Source organism: Alligator mississippiensis, chromosome 4 (genome assembly GCF_030867095.1).
Source record: "Alligator mississippiensis isolate rAllMis1 chromosome 4, rAllMis1, whole genome shotgun sequence".
Classification (NCBI taxonomy): Eukaryota; Metazoa; Chordata; order Crocodylia; family Alligatoridae; genus Alligator; species Alligator mississippiensis.
In genome coordinates this window covers 144,134,667-144,146,839 of record NC_081827.1, presented here as the reverse complement: position 1 = coordinate 144,146,839, position 12,173 = coordinate 144,134,667, and the positions used below count along the sequence as shown (strand labels likewise).

The window sequence follows — 12,173 nt, the reverse complement described above, 5'->3', positions numbered from 1 at the left end:
GAGAAGAAGTCTGGAAAGGAGGGTCAGACTGTACCCACCTCACTATACAGAGCATGGCCAGGGACTAGGATTACCGATTGGGGTCTACCTAACTCGAGGAGGCAGCTGGCCAATTTCACAGGGAAATCATAGGTCTGGCCACCATATTAATGGGCTGATCACAACAGGGGGCTCCACAAGCCTCTGATTGGCCTAGGGCCCCTGGTGGCCCCATCCTTTGTCACTGATTGACTGCAAGGACTGTCCATTGTACAGCCCTGTGCCTCACCGCAGATTGGTTGGGAGGGTTATCATAATGCAGCCCCACTTGTCTCCACTGATTGGTGGAGAGGGGTGGGGCCGCATGGCAGGCAACCCTCTCAGCTAATCAGTGGGAAGGGACATGGACAGCAGCCAACTTGGGCAGCTCTTCATGCAGGCAGCACCCCATCCCACCTTCCCCCCAGCGGGCTGCACAGCTAGGCCTCAGCACCGTGAAGACTGCTGGCTCCCTCTGGGGAGCTGGAATTTTATTTTTAGTAAGTTTTCTTTCTTCTTTTTTTTTCAAATTTCAGAGGCATTGCCTGCTTTTGCGGGCAATGCCAGATTTCATGATTTCTGCAAAATTGCAATTTCAGTAGGTCCCTAATTATTGATTCTTCCCACTTGCACCTACAGCAATTACCCTAGATTCACATCACAGCACATGACAGTAGTGTCAGGCTCACAGAACTAAATAACACTTCATCTTTCCCCCATTTTGATCTCTGCTCAAGAGGCTACCCAGCCAGTCACTTGTGAAATACAGGAATCCTCCTAGTGGACCAAGACACCCAGGCAGAGTCATTCTGCAGTACTCACCTTGCAGAAATAAGAAGATTGCACCTCCCTGCAGCACAGCCTTCAGCCCAAACATTAGAGCAGTAATGCACCAAGCTGAGCACTTAAGATGGGGACCTGGGAATGAGACAAGAAAGCACTGGGTCTCAGCAGACAAAAGCTGCTGCAGCTCAGCACTGCTCACTTACATGTCAGCAGCTGGGTAATTTAGGTAGGAGTGGAGGAGATGAGATGTGAAGGTGCTTGTGGTTCTCATGGGGTGCAGACGGAAGTGCAGCTCCCTGCTATAACTCATGGTACTTCACAAGAAGTGCCATGAATTACAGCAATCCCCCAGACCCAACAGATGTTCACAATTGGGTCCAGGGAGATTCAGGGATCAAGCTGCACTTTAGAGTGACTGCAAGTTGGCAGCAGATCTCCCGTAGCCCTGCCTCTCCCTCCTTCCAGCACTGGCATTGTCTTCAGAATGGGAGGGGGGAAAGGAGTAGAGAGAACTCAATTTGGAGGCTGGCCAGCCAGCACAGGAGGGTGGGGTGGGTGGATCAGAGTTCCCCCAAGGTGTGGGGTCTCCAATCCACCCTCCCTAGCCTTCAGCACTGGCTGGGCAACCCCCAGAACAAGCTCCTTGTACTCCCTTCTCTTGCTCCCATTCTGAAAACAGAGCCAGGAGCAGGGCTGGGCTGCGTCATCCCAGCCCTGCTCCCAGCATGTCCTGACACAAGTTAATGAAGGTGCTCTACTTTGGAGCACCTCCATCTGAATTCTCATGTAATAAGGGCTCAGACTGTTGTGGGATCAGGCCCTTTTAAAGCGTTCTGCAGCCATGCCATCTGTAAGGGCATGACTGTAGAGTGCTTTCAGTGGTCAATCATGCAACCAAATGTCACTTGTGTCAACACCCCTGGTGGCTATGAGCCAAGTTGGGGAGTCATTGTCTAGATCCCAATTGGATGCTCAAAACTGCCCTTCTTCAGAGAAGATGACAAGCTTCTTAAGAAAAGTAGATTGATTTAAATCAAGGCAATTTATATCAATCACCAATTTAAATCAGCAAGCCAAAACCCAATTTAAATAATTAATTTTTATCAACATTCCCATTGTATATATTTTTTTAGTTTTTAAAGAAAGATCTTTTCATTGGTTGACATAACAATTAAAATATTAATTTACAATTTAATACATCTTTTACAGTAGATTTGGTACATATGTTTCCAAGTTATACAAACTATTTACATATCTAGAGAGAAAGAGAGACAGACAGAGAGACAAAGAGATAGAGAAAGAGCTTAACATATTTGGATCATTAGAAATCCTACATTTTAATATAAAATAATGAAGTATATTTCTAATTCACTAGATGATTAAGGGGAGCTGAGGGAATAGTTCTCCATCAGCAGGACAGGAAGATGAAGGCCTCAGTAGGAGGACTCAGGTGCCTATATACTAACGCTAGGAGCATGAGGAACAAGAGGAGGAGCTAGCGTGCATTATGATCTAGTAGGGATTACAGAGACCTGGTGGGACTCCTCACACAACTAGAGCATAGCTATAGAGGGCTACACCCTGCATAGAAGGGTCCGGGGGGGGGGTAAGAAAGGTGGTGGTATTGCTCTCTGTGTGAAAGAGCAATACACCTCCTTGGGTACATTGGCTCCAAAAATGAACAGCTTGAAACCCCCTGGGTTAAATTGTGTGTGTGTGGAGGGTGGGTGCTCAGCGAGAGAAACCTAACTGTAAGTGTATACTACAGACCACCAAACCAGGGGGAGGAACTTGATCTGGAGTTCACCCTAAAATTGACTGAGGCCTCACCGGCACGTGACATGGTTGTCATGGGTGATTTTAATTATCCAGACATCTTCTGAGAGGAACACTCGGCCAAATTGGATCGGTCGCGATCCTTCCTGACCTGTGTCGAGGAGCTCTTCCTGACTCAGGAGGTACACAGGCCAACCAGAGGTGACGCTCTGCTAGACTTGGTCCTGGCCAAATGAAATGACCTGGTGACTGATTCAAATATAGAGGGAAGTCTGTCTATCTATGAATCTATGAACTTTTTGCTCATTTTTGTATCAAGCTACTTTAAGATGGCATCTTGAATTTAATTAAACACACAGAACCAACACTTCAAATTTACTGAACAAAACCTTGATGTTTAAACATAGATTTTTTTTTTAATCAAAACATGGTGCACATCAACAACTAACTAATTTATTAAACACTAGTATTAACTGTTATAGTATTAGAATTATGAACTGTGTTCAGTGAATTAAATGAATTATGTCAGGTCACCCTGAAGAAAATATTTTAAAATGCTTAAGTGAAAGTCATTTTATCTTAAGTTCCTACTTGCCTAATTCTCTTTAAAATGAGACAGTAATTTTTTTTACCTAGCCTGTTTTGAAAATTTTTACCCCCTTTCTTTCAAGTTTTTAGAACTCATAAATCTCATCCTCTGGCCCCTTTTTAATCATAGCCTGGAAAAAAAAAAAAAGCTTTCCTTATTTTTTAACTCCCAATCAATTTCTCAGTTTTGAAGTTGGTAAGTTATTGAGCAAATGGTTGTTTTTCCATGAGCTGTAGAATAAGCTTCCATTATGGGTGCAGAGCCATAAATACCCATAATTTGAGAACTGACCTAATCAGAGCTCAAGCAGAGAGAATATAACAGGAGTATGACACCATCCAGGTGGGCTCAGTGGATAAATCTTATCCAGGAGTACACATGATGGTGTCTGCTGGAGGCAGAGGTCTGGTTCTAACACCTGGGATGACTTGCTGATCCTTTGCATCCAGTAGTATAGACCCTGCATCCCTTGCAAGGTTGGGCCCCCAGTACATAAAATACTGCGCCATATTTTTAAAGTTTGACTTCAAAAGTTAGATTTTTCCCTTCATTCTTATATAAAGGAATATCAGCCTTTAACTCTAGAGTTTTTAGTAGAGGTTCATTAACTCAGCATTTTATTTTATTTTATTTTAATTATTTTAATGGATTTTCCTAAATTTATATCTTATCCTATGCTGTACTAAATTCAAATGTATTTTAAGCTGATTTATTTTTAAAAAGGAGAATTTAATTGTAATTTAAATTTAACAAATTAAAATCCAATTTAAATTTTTAAAAGCTAATTTCTTTTATTTTTCTTTTAATCACAGATTTTTATCCACCCTGTTCTTATGTGACAGTGCCTTGTAAGCTGTGAGTTGGTATACCATCTTTAAGAGAAATGGTGCATCGGATTCCCTTCAACCCATTTTCCATGAGCAGCCAAGTCTGGCATTGCAACTCACCACTACAAAGTACGTTTTACTTCTGGAGGGCCACCCTTTTTTGCTCATACCATCATCGGGCTGGACAGGACCCCCACAGAGAGGCTATGTTAGAAGAATTGTTCCTTTCTTAGCCATGACACATCATGGTTTTGTTAATATTTCTGGGTTAATTTTGTTCGTACTATAATAAAGTTGCATGCCTTAGTTTCCCATCTCTGATAGCAGTTCAAGGCTGAATAACACTTTGAAGGGGAAAAAAAAGAAAGGGCGATGTAGCATGAAACATCAGAATGGACTTTGGGAGATGTAGGTTATGGTCCTGTTCTGCGATAGCCTTCCTGTGTGACTAAATCAACTAACATTGTCCTTCTCCACAGGACAGGATCCTCATGCTAGATCTACAGCTAGCATTAAGTTGGGAGAACACCAGTAAAGTTGGGGATGCCATAATGAACATAGGAGCATAAGCAATGCCACGTGGGGTCAGAGCACATTTCCATATAGCTCGGTGTCCTCTCTTACGAAAGGACATGCAATGGATGCTGAGGGAAAGAGCATTCATGCTGGGGCTATCCTGACTAATCAGTTCCCTGTCCCTTTCCCTATATCACTTCCAGCATTCAGAGGTAGCTCCAGCAACTGATTTACAGCATCTGGGAGTTTCTCTCTCATTAAGCCTGTGCCTTTTCTTTCAGAATCCTTCAGATCCAGGGTACAGAAGCAAACCACTGCTCCTAAGTGAAATTTTGCAGTTTGAAGCTGGACATATGCCCCAAAACCTGTTTAGAAGACGATGGAGCAATTTCCACTAACATTCAGTTTGTTTCTGTATTTCTGTGCTTCTTTCCTGTGTTTATATTTTCCGTTATCAGTTTAAGATGTGAGACCTGAAGAAAGGTCCTTTGTGCCTGAAGCGTTGCCAAACATCTCTCCCAACTATACAATAAAAAAGAGCACAAAAAATCCCTTGCCTCCTCCCCTCTCTCTCTCCTCATTCTCAATAGGGTATCTATATGGCAGCAGTAACACTACTCACAATTCATGCTAGCAAGTCAGATCAGGCTCAGACTGCAGACCCTGCCTCTGGCTCCCAAACAACCTACACATTTGTGAAATGGAGCCACACTCTGCCCTGGCACACAACCTCCCTGGAGTGGAAAATCTGATTCTGCTTCATGCTCAAAAGAGGCATGAAGGAGGCAAGAGCCAGCACAGAAAGCAAAATCCAGACCTGAATTCTCTTTCATGCTCATGGCCAGACATGTCAGTCCTACCTGTATGCGAGCTTCCTCTCCTCCCTTTGAATCTTGGGTTTATGTAACCACAGCCAACCTTGGTCTCCATCTCCGTGCCTCTGAGCGAGACTTGAAGCCACACTGTGCAGACAGCAAACACACATGCAAAGTTACTGGGGCAGGTCTACTGAGCACTCCTGGAGGAAACAGATTGGCTCTGTTCATTATCTTGTGACTGTGCCCTGGAGTGATTGGTCCCTCCTGCCAGATATGTGGGCTGTGCCTTTGCTGGTAATCATGTAGGGCGCTCTGCCAACCCCCAGTAGAGCCACCTATATGCTTAAAAGTGTAATATGTGGCTAAGGGCTTTGCTGAAGTGAGATATGATCACTTATCTGTTGAATGTGAGGTTAGTGCCAGAGTTTCCTGAGTTGGGGGTCAAAACAAATATGTCACAATGGGCCAGAACCTGTGAGACTATATCTGAAATGATCTATTTGGTTCCCTTGTGCATGTCACTGACCCTTCCGGAGAGTCAGAACAGGATGTGGTTTGCCTTGAAAAGCACACACAAACCCTGCATGAAAATAAAGTCTTGTTAAAATGACTAGTGAGTTCACTTATATAAGCCCAAACTTTTTACAACATTTGAATGACTGTTACTTCTTCACCTTAAGCCAAGGGGAAGATTTGCAAATATGAAGCTGGTTGGATCCTTGGGGGGAAGTGGCAGTGACATGATAAAACTCACATTCCTTAGGAATGGCAGGCAGAGGAGAGTCAAACACGGCTGCTGGACTTCAACAAGGCAGATTTGAACTGACTCAAAGGAATAGCTGGTAAAGGAATAGCTGGTAAAGTCCAATGGACAGACAAATGGACAGACAAAGGGATGTCTGTCATGATTAAGGGGAGCTGAGGGAATAGTTCTCCTTCAGCAGGACAGGACAGACAAAGGGATAGAAAAAGGAAGAACAGAAGGGCTGGATGTTCCTAAAGGACATACTGGAAGCTAAGCAGCAAGGCACGACTATGCAGGGTAAGGATTAGGAAAACCACAAGGACCCAGCAGGTCAGAGAAATTCTGGCCAACTGTACTGAATTCAGGGGACCAAGGCCTGACAAAGTTCAGCCCAGGGTACAGGAGGAACTAACTGTTGCTTTCTGCTCTGGTTCTTGCCTTCTGGAGTTTGGGAGAGTTCACATGTAAGCTGGGAGTTCATTGCCCTTGCTGTGAGCAGCACCAAACACTGTGTGTGACTGGCTCACTAGTTGGCTGCTATACAGACAACTGCCAATGTAAGAAATCTGCACTACAGCTGGTATAATGAATCTGCACCTAGGCTTGTGTGTGGGATGGATACCTGGTCCATATTATTACAAGCACACACTGGAGTTCAGCAGAAGGGGGCTGCAAGAATCCACCCAAACATAGACTCACCCTGGAAGGGTCACCTGGGGTCCCTCCATATGGTCATGATGTTTGGCTAATGCAGTGGACTTTCCCCTCAGTCACACTTTCTCTGGAGAAGGCACAAGTGGCACTTTCCCCTTTTGCTTGCTTCGTTGGGCACAAAGCCCTAAACTAGAGGCACGGCAACTTGGAAAACCTAACTCTGAATCCATCAAGCTCATGAGACAGCCTCCTTCCCAGGACACTAATCTGAAGAGCATACAGACCACCCACACTAGAGACCAGGGGCCTCAGATTTATATGAACACATGGGACCTTCCTTGCCTCTGCCCTTGCTCTGGTCAGAAACTTAACCAGAACCTGACAACAGCAGATGATTTAATTTGGTGTGGATACCTCAGCCATGGGAGAAATATTAGGCTAGAAATCACAGCTACCAGGACTCTGGGAGAAATGAAATCAAAGTATTTGCCACATTTCAAACATTTTAGAAGGAAAATAAAATATTTTGGTTCAAAAAAATCCCAATGGAATCTATTCTTTGCACAAATAAATAGATTTTTCTGGCAGTTTTGGTTGACATGAATGTGCTAGCTATAGAATCCCATTCTTTTAGCTTTCCTGCTCAATACCAGGCTCAAGGATTCATTTCAAGCTGGAGCTAAGCAAGACCAATCTCCTGAACATTGTTCCTGGTTTAATCACTACCCAATACCATCTGAAAAGTTAAAATCCTATGTCAGACCATGACACCAGGGAGCAAGGAATCCAGTCCCTCAGCAAAGCATTGACTATACTGGGAATAGGAGAAGGGAATACCAGGAAGCACTAACTTCAGGACATGGGAACAAACACAGGCAGGCAGGTAGAAGGGGCAGGCAGACAGCTGTATCAGGCCCCTGTCCCCAAAGATGGGAGAGGGAGATTGTGGCTGCAGTGAGAACAGACCTCAAAAGAGCAACCAAGACTGGGACCAGTTACCACACAACAGAGCTGTTTAATAGATCAAAGCCAGGTCTGGCAAGAGACTTCCTTTACACTAGAGCAGTAGCTGCCACAGTCACCGGCCTCTCTGGAAGGCTGTTGTTGCAGTCTGTTGCACTCTCTAATAAGGAGCCCAGCAGCAGAGCCTCCAAACCCAGAGGTGGGAAGTGCCTCAGTACCAATCATCTCCTGGGTCTCCCCTCAAAACCCCAGTCTTGCTTTGGAGCAGGGGGGAACACCTGTGCAGAACACCTTGTTCTTCACTGTGAGACAGGCAGGCCAGTGATACTGCCCCGTCTGGGCACTCAGCCAGGCTTCCAGGCATGGAGGAGCAGTAACAGAGATGCAGACCATTCGGCATCCCTTTTGGCAAGTGACAGGCTGGGCTAGTGACAGTGACAGGCTGGGCTAGGGGTGGAGACAGAGATGGTTAATGCCTTCTTCTCCAGGATTTCCCCAATTCTTGCCCCAGCCTGGGACAGCACCAGGAAGCCATGCCCCAGTGCCCATTACAGTTCTCACCTTTACAGGCAGACTGCTCTCCAGCTCTTGATTTCAGTCCACCACATTTGAACCCTGTTGGAGCCCACAGGTGGGTGGGCTGTCATGTTGCCTCCATGGCAAGTGTAGGCATGCATGGGTTCCCAGACCTCCTGACTTCCCCAGATGGCAATATGTGTCCCCCTGCCATGCCCACAAGATGTTCTCCCCAGTGTGTCCACGAAGGTGGCAGAAGCAGTGACCTTGCAGTTGGGCAGGAGCCAGGAGTTGATCTGTGATCAACCCCACCTCCTGCTGTGAGCAGCCTGTTCCCTGCCCCTCCACCCTCCACCCTTCTGCTCTCCCCATCTCCTCCCATGCTTCAAGTTTGCAGGGCTTCCCACCCTATTCTCTGCTTGCCAGTAAGTTTTGGGCTTTTTTGCAGCAAGCCCACCAAAAGCCAACCAACCAGAAGCCAACAGCAGTGGCAGCAGTTCCCAGAGAAACAACTACACCAAATGCCCCTGAAGTAGCTGGGCAGGTGCAGGGTGCCAGATGGGGGAGGAGAGCATTTACCTCTTCACATAGGGGGATCTCGTGGCACACTTCCATCACACTCATGGCACACCAGTATGCCAGGGCAAACCCAATGGGAACCACTGACCTAGGCTCTGGTATGGAACAGAAACACCCAGGTACAAACATAACCACATGTTAAGACCCCAGAAGCAGTCAAAGAAAAGCCATGACTACCTAGCATTTGATGTTGCACCACGTAGCTCAAGAGCCTAGTATTTAGGTTGCTTGCCCAGGGAGTGGGAGACCCAGGTTTTACACACTCCCTACACCCAAAGGGAGCAAGAAACTGCATTTCCCACTTCCCAGCAAAGGGCTTGACTCACCAGGCCATTTATGTCCTAAGGAGCTTATAACCTCATAGGAGAGGAACATCCAGGTTTCCAGTCTCTACTGCCAGGCTTATTTCTGTTTTTCAGTCAATGGCTGCCTAAAGTGAAATATAGACAGAGCAGAAGCCAGGGCTCTCATGCCTATAGTGCAGTGCTGCCGCCACCAGGCCAAAACACAGGCTCCTGTTTCTTTCTTCTTGTAGCTCCATGACACTCATGTCACAGCCTTGTGATCCTGTTTCACCACAGGGAATGGAGCCTATGCTCTCCCAGACTAGTTTATATCCCAGTGGTGAGGGCATGTCCCTGGAAAGCATTTCTGGGGCAAGTACTCTACCCACTAGGTGAAGAAGAAGGTGGACACCCACACTGCTAGCTGTGCGCTAGGCTCAGCGCTGTGAATGAGAGTTAGATGTAGGTTTTATCAACTGCCTTGTCAAGGTCAAAGGTAGCATTTTGGTGCCTCCCAGCAATGCTCTGAATCCCAACAGATCATAGGCAAGAATGCAGCGCTGCATTGTTTCTCTTTTCTCCACAGGAATCACTTCAGAAGAGTGCATGGTGCCTTAATGTAGGCACCTAAGGAGCTTTGCTCCTAGTGGAGGCACTCAAAGAGTCCTGCACTTGTTGGGGTATGGCCATTAGAGAATGCTAGCTTCTGAGAACTGCTCTAATTAAAACAACCCCCTCATCCCCCAACCCAGAGCTCATATTTAGGCATCCACAGTGTGCAAGTAGGACTTAGAAAACAGGCTAAATGTATCCCACAGCACTTAAACACTGAGTCACAGAATGCCCAAATGTCTTAAGCTTTTTTATTTACATGTGCCCATATGTGTGCTTACTTTGTGTGTGCCCTAACCATTGATCCTCTTCTAGATCATCGTATACACATAAGAGGTCTAGTCAGATGCCTGATGAATCTGTCTTGGCTGATAAACCCAATCTGAGAGTGACAAAGCTTGATACAAGTTGCACAGATCCATATGTTGTCTGAGTTGAAGTCCAAATTTATAACATGCTTTCCTCTTTCTCACTTTGCTTCCATCAGGATCAAAGCCAATTCATGTTGAGCTGCGCCCAGTGCCAGATGTTCCCTCCAAATTGCATAGGATTTTGCATGCTTCTCCCAGCTTTTTAGGGTGTTGTTGAACTTCATATCATTTTTGCACGCACATGGTGGTACCACCATAGAGGGCAACCCCACTTTCTAGAGCCATTTTGAATTTCACTGTACAAAATATTCTTGGGGATATGGTCTTCTCTTTTCCTGATATGCCCAATCCATTGCAACCTCCTCCTATTGATAATGGTTTCTAAGTGTGTCAGTCCTACACATTCTGGTACCTCTGTGTTTGGTATTCTGTCTTCCTACTTTATTTTCAGGATCTTACATAGATATCTGTGTGGAAATTCTTCAGTCTCTTAGCATATGTACTCCGTGTTTCTGAACCATAAAGCAGGGATGACAGCATATAAAACTCATAGATTTGTATCTTCACAGTAGCTGATAATTTGCTGTCATGCCATGAATGTTTCCGTAATAGCCCAAAATTCTTAGCTGCTTTTCTGATTTTGTTAGTCAGCTCAGTCTCAAGATTCCTGCTGATCATAGAATGCAAGTAGCAAAAACTGTCAATGACACCAAGAGATTTATCTTCCAGAGTGATGCCAGGTATTGGTTCTTTCCCTCCTTGGTACATGATCACAGTCTTCTTGGGCATTTATACATGTGCTCCAGGAGTGGGGCGGGCGCTTTAATTAGAGCGCTTGGGGCGAGCTCCGGGGGCTAATTAGAGTTGGGGGGGGCGGGGGGGCGCTTCTAATTAAAGCACTTGGACCATCACGTGTATCAGCATCCCCACACTGAAAAATGGCAGCAAGGCACTTTAACTAAAGGTTGTCAAACAAGTTTTAAAGCACCCTGTTACCAAATTTGCCCATTACTTTGGGGTGTGCTCATTTATTAGGGATAGTTTCTAGGGTCTTGGTGATTCTGTCAATGTGCTGCTTGTGTTACTATATGGAGCTGTATTTCTCCCTTCTGCAAGCCCTCACCCCCAGTGGAGCTATCTTGCAGGACTCAATCTCAATGGGACTGGGTTCCTCCAGTCACCAAATCAGTCATACACACAAACACACACAAATTAACGTGACACGCCTGATCTGGCCGGGCTGATCAGCATGGACAGGCTGACACCCTCATATGCCAAGAATCAGTTCATAAGAGCAACAATAAAATGCAGTCAGACACAAGCACACAGGTAAACAGAATCCCTCTGAATCCGGCTGGGTGTCCAGCTGACACCCTCATGGGCCAGCATTCAGTTCATAAGGGCACGTCTGAGTCAAACTGGGTCAATCAGCCTGTACAAGCTGATCCCCTTATGTGTTTCAAACTCAGCACGTCCCAATCTTTGGCCTCTTGATGAGCAGACCCCACAATAATTTAGGCTTCACAGGGATCTTTAGCATAGGTAAAAGAAGCGTTGCTGCAGAGCACAGGAGGAAAAAGAAGCAGAGAAGGAAAAATATACCCAATTACTTCCAGTTTGCCTATAAAAGTTATTTATTGCTAAGCATATGAAATGTATAATAGTACTAGTAGTAACAGACATGCAAAAGAAAAACAAACACAAACAATGACAATAATACCCTGGTTTCACTAAGTATTTGGGGAAACTTAGCTCAAGCTTAACTGATACAGGTCAGGTTCAGAAGTTTATGCCTAGAAAGAAGAGAGAACGCTGGGAATCTCACCGAGTCCACGGTACCCAGGCTGCAAAGCTGACAGGCACAGTCTGTAGCACAATCCTTGAAGAGAGAGACGATCTGTTCTTCCAGCGTCCCAAGAACAACAGGGGATGGTGTCAGCACAGGAGTTTTCTTCTTCTTCTTTCTTTCTCCCTCTTTCCTCCTGCTTCTTCTTTTTCTTTCTCTTTCTCTTTTTTTAAGCACACACACTTACAGATTTTTATACCCTCAGTTCAGCTGCTTTGAAGCACCCTCAGTAGTGTAAATCATTGTCTTTTCTATTGACAAGGGGTTATCTGG

General features: G+C 45.4%; 1 long non-coding RNA gene across 1 annotated transcript in view; it reads left to right on the top strand.

The window, feature by feature from the left end:
• LOC102564974 (uncharacterized) overlaps positions 1-5,049 on the top strand; it is a 72,332-nt gene extending 67,283 nt beyond the window's left edge. The window contains exons 2-3 of the long non-coding RNA XR_009461352.1: positions 3,982-4,125; positions 4,794-5,049. This is a non-coding gene — a long non-coding RNA (uncharacterized LOC102564974). The remainder of the gene's footprint in view (positions 1-3,981; positions 4,126-4,793) is intronic.
• Positions 5,050-12,173: the final 7,124 nt, after the last annotated feature.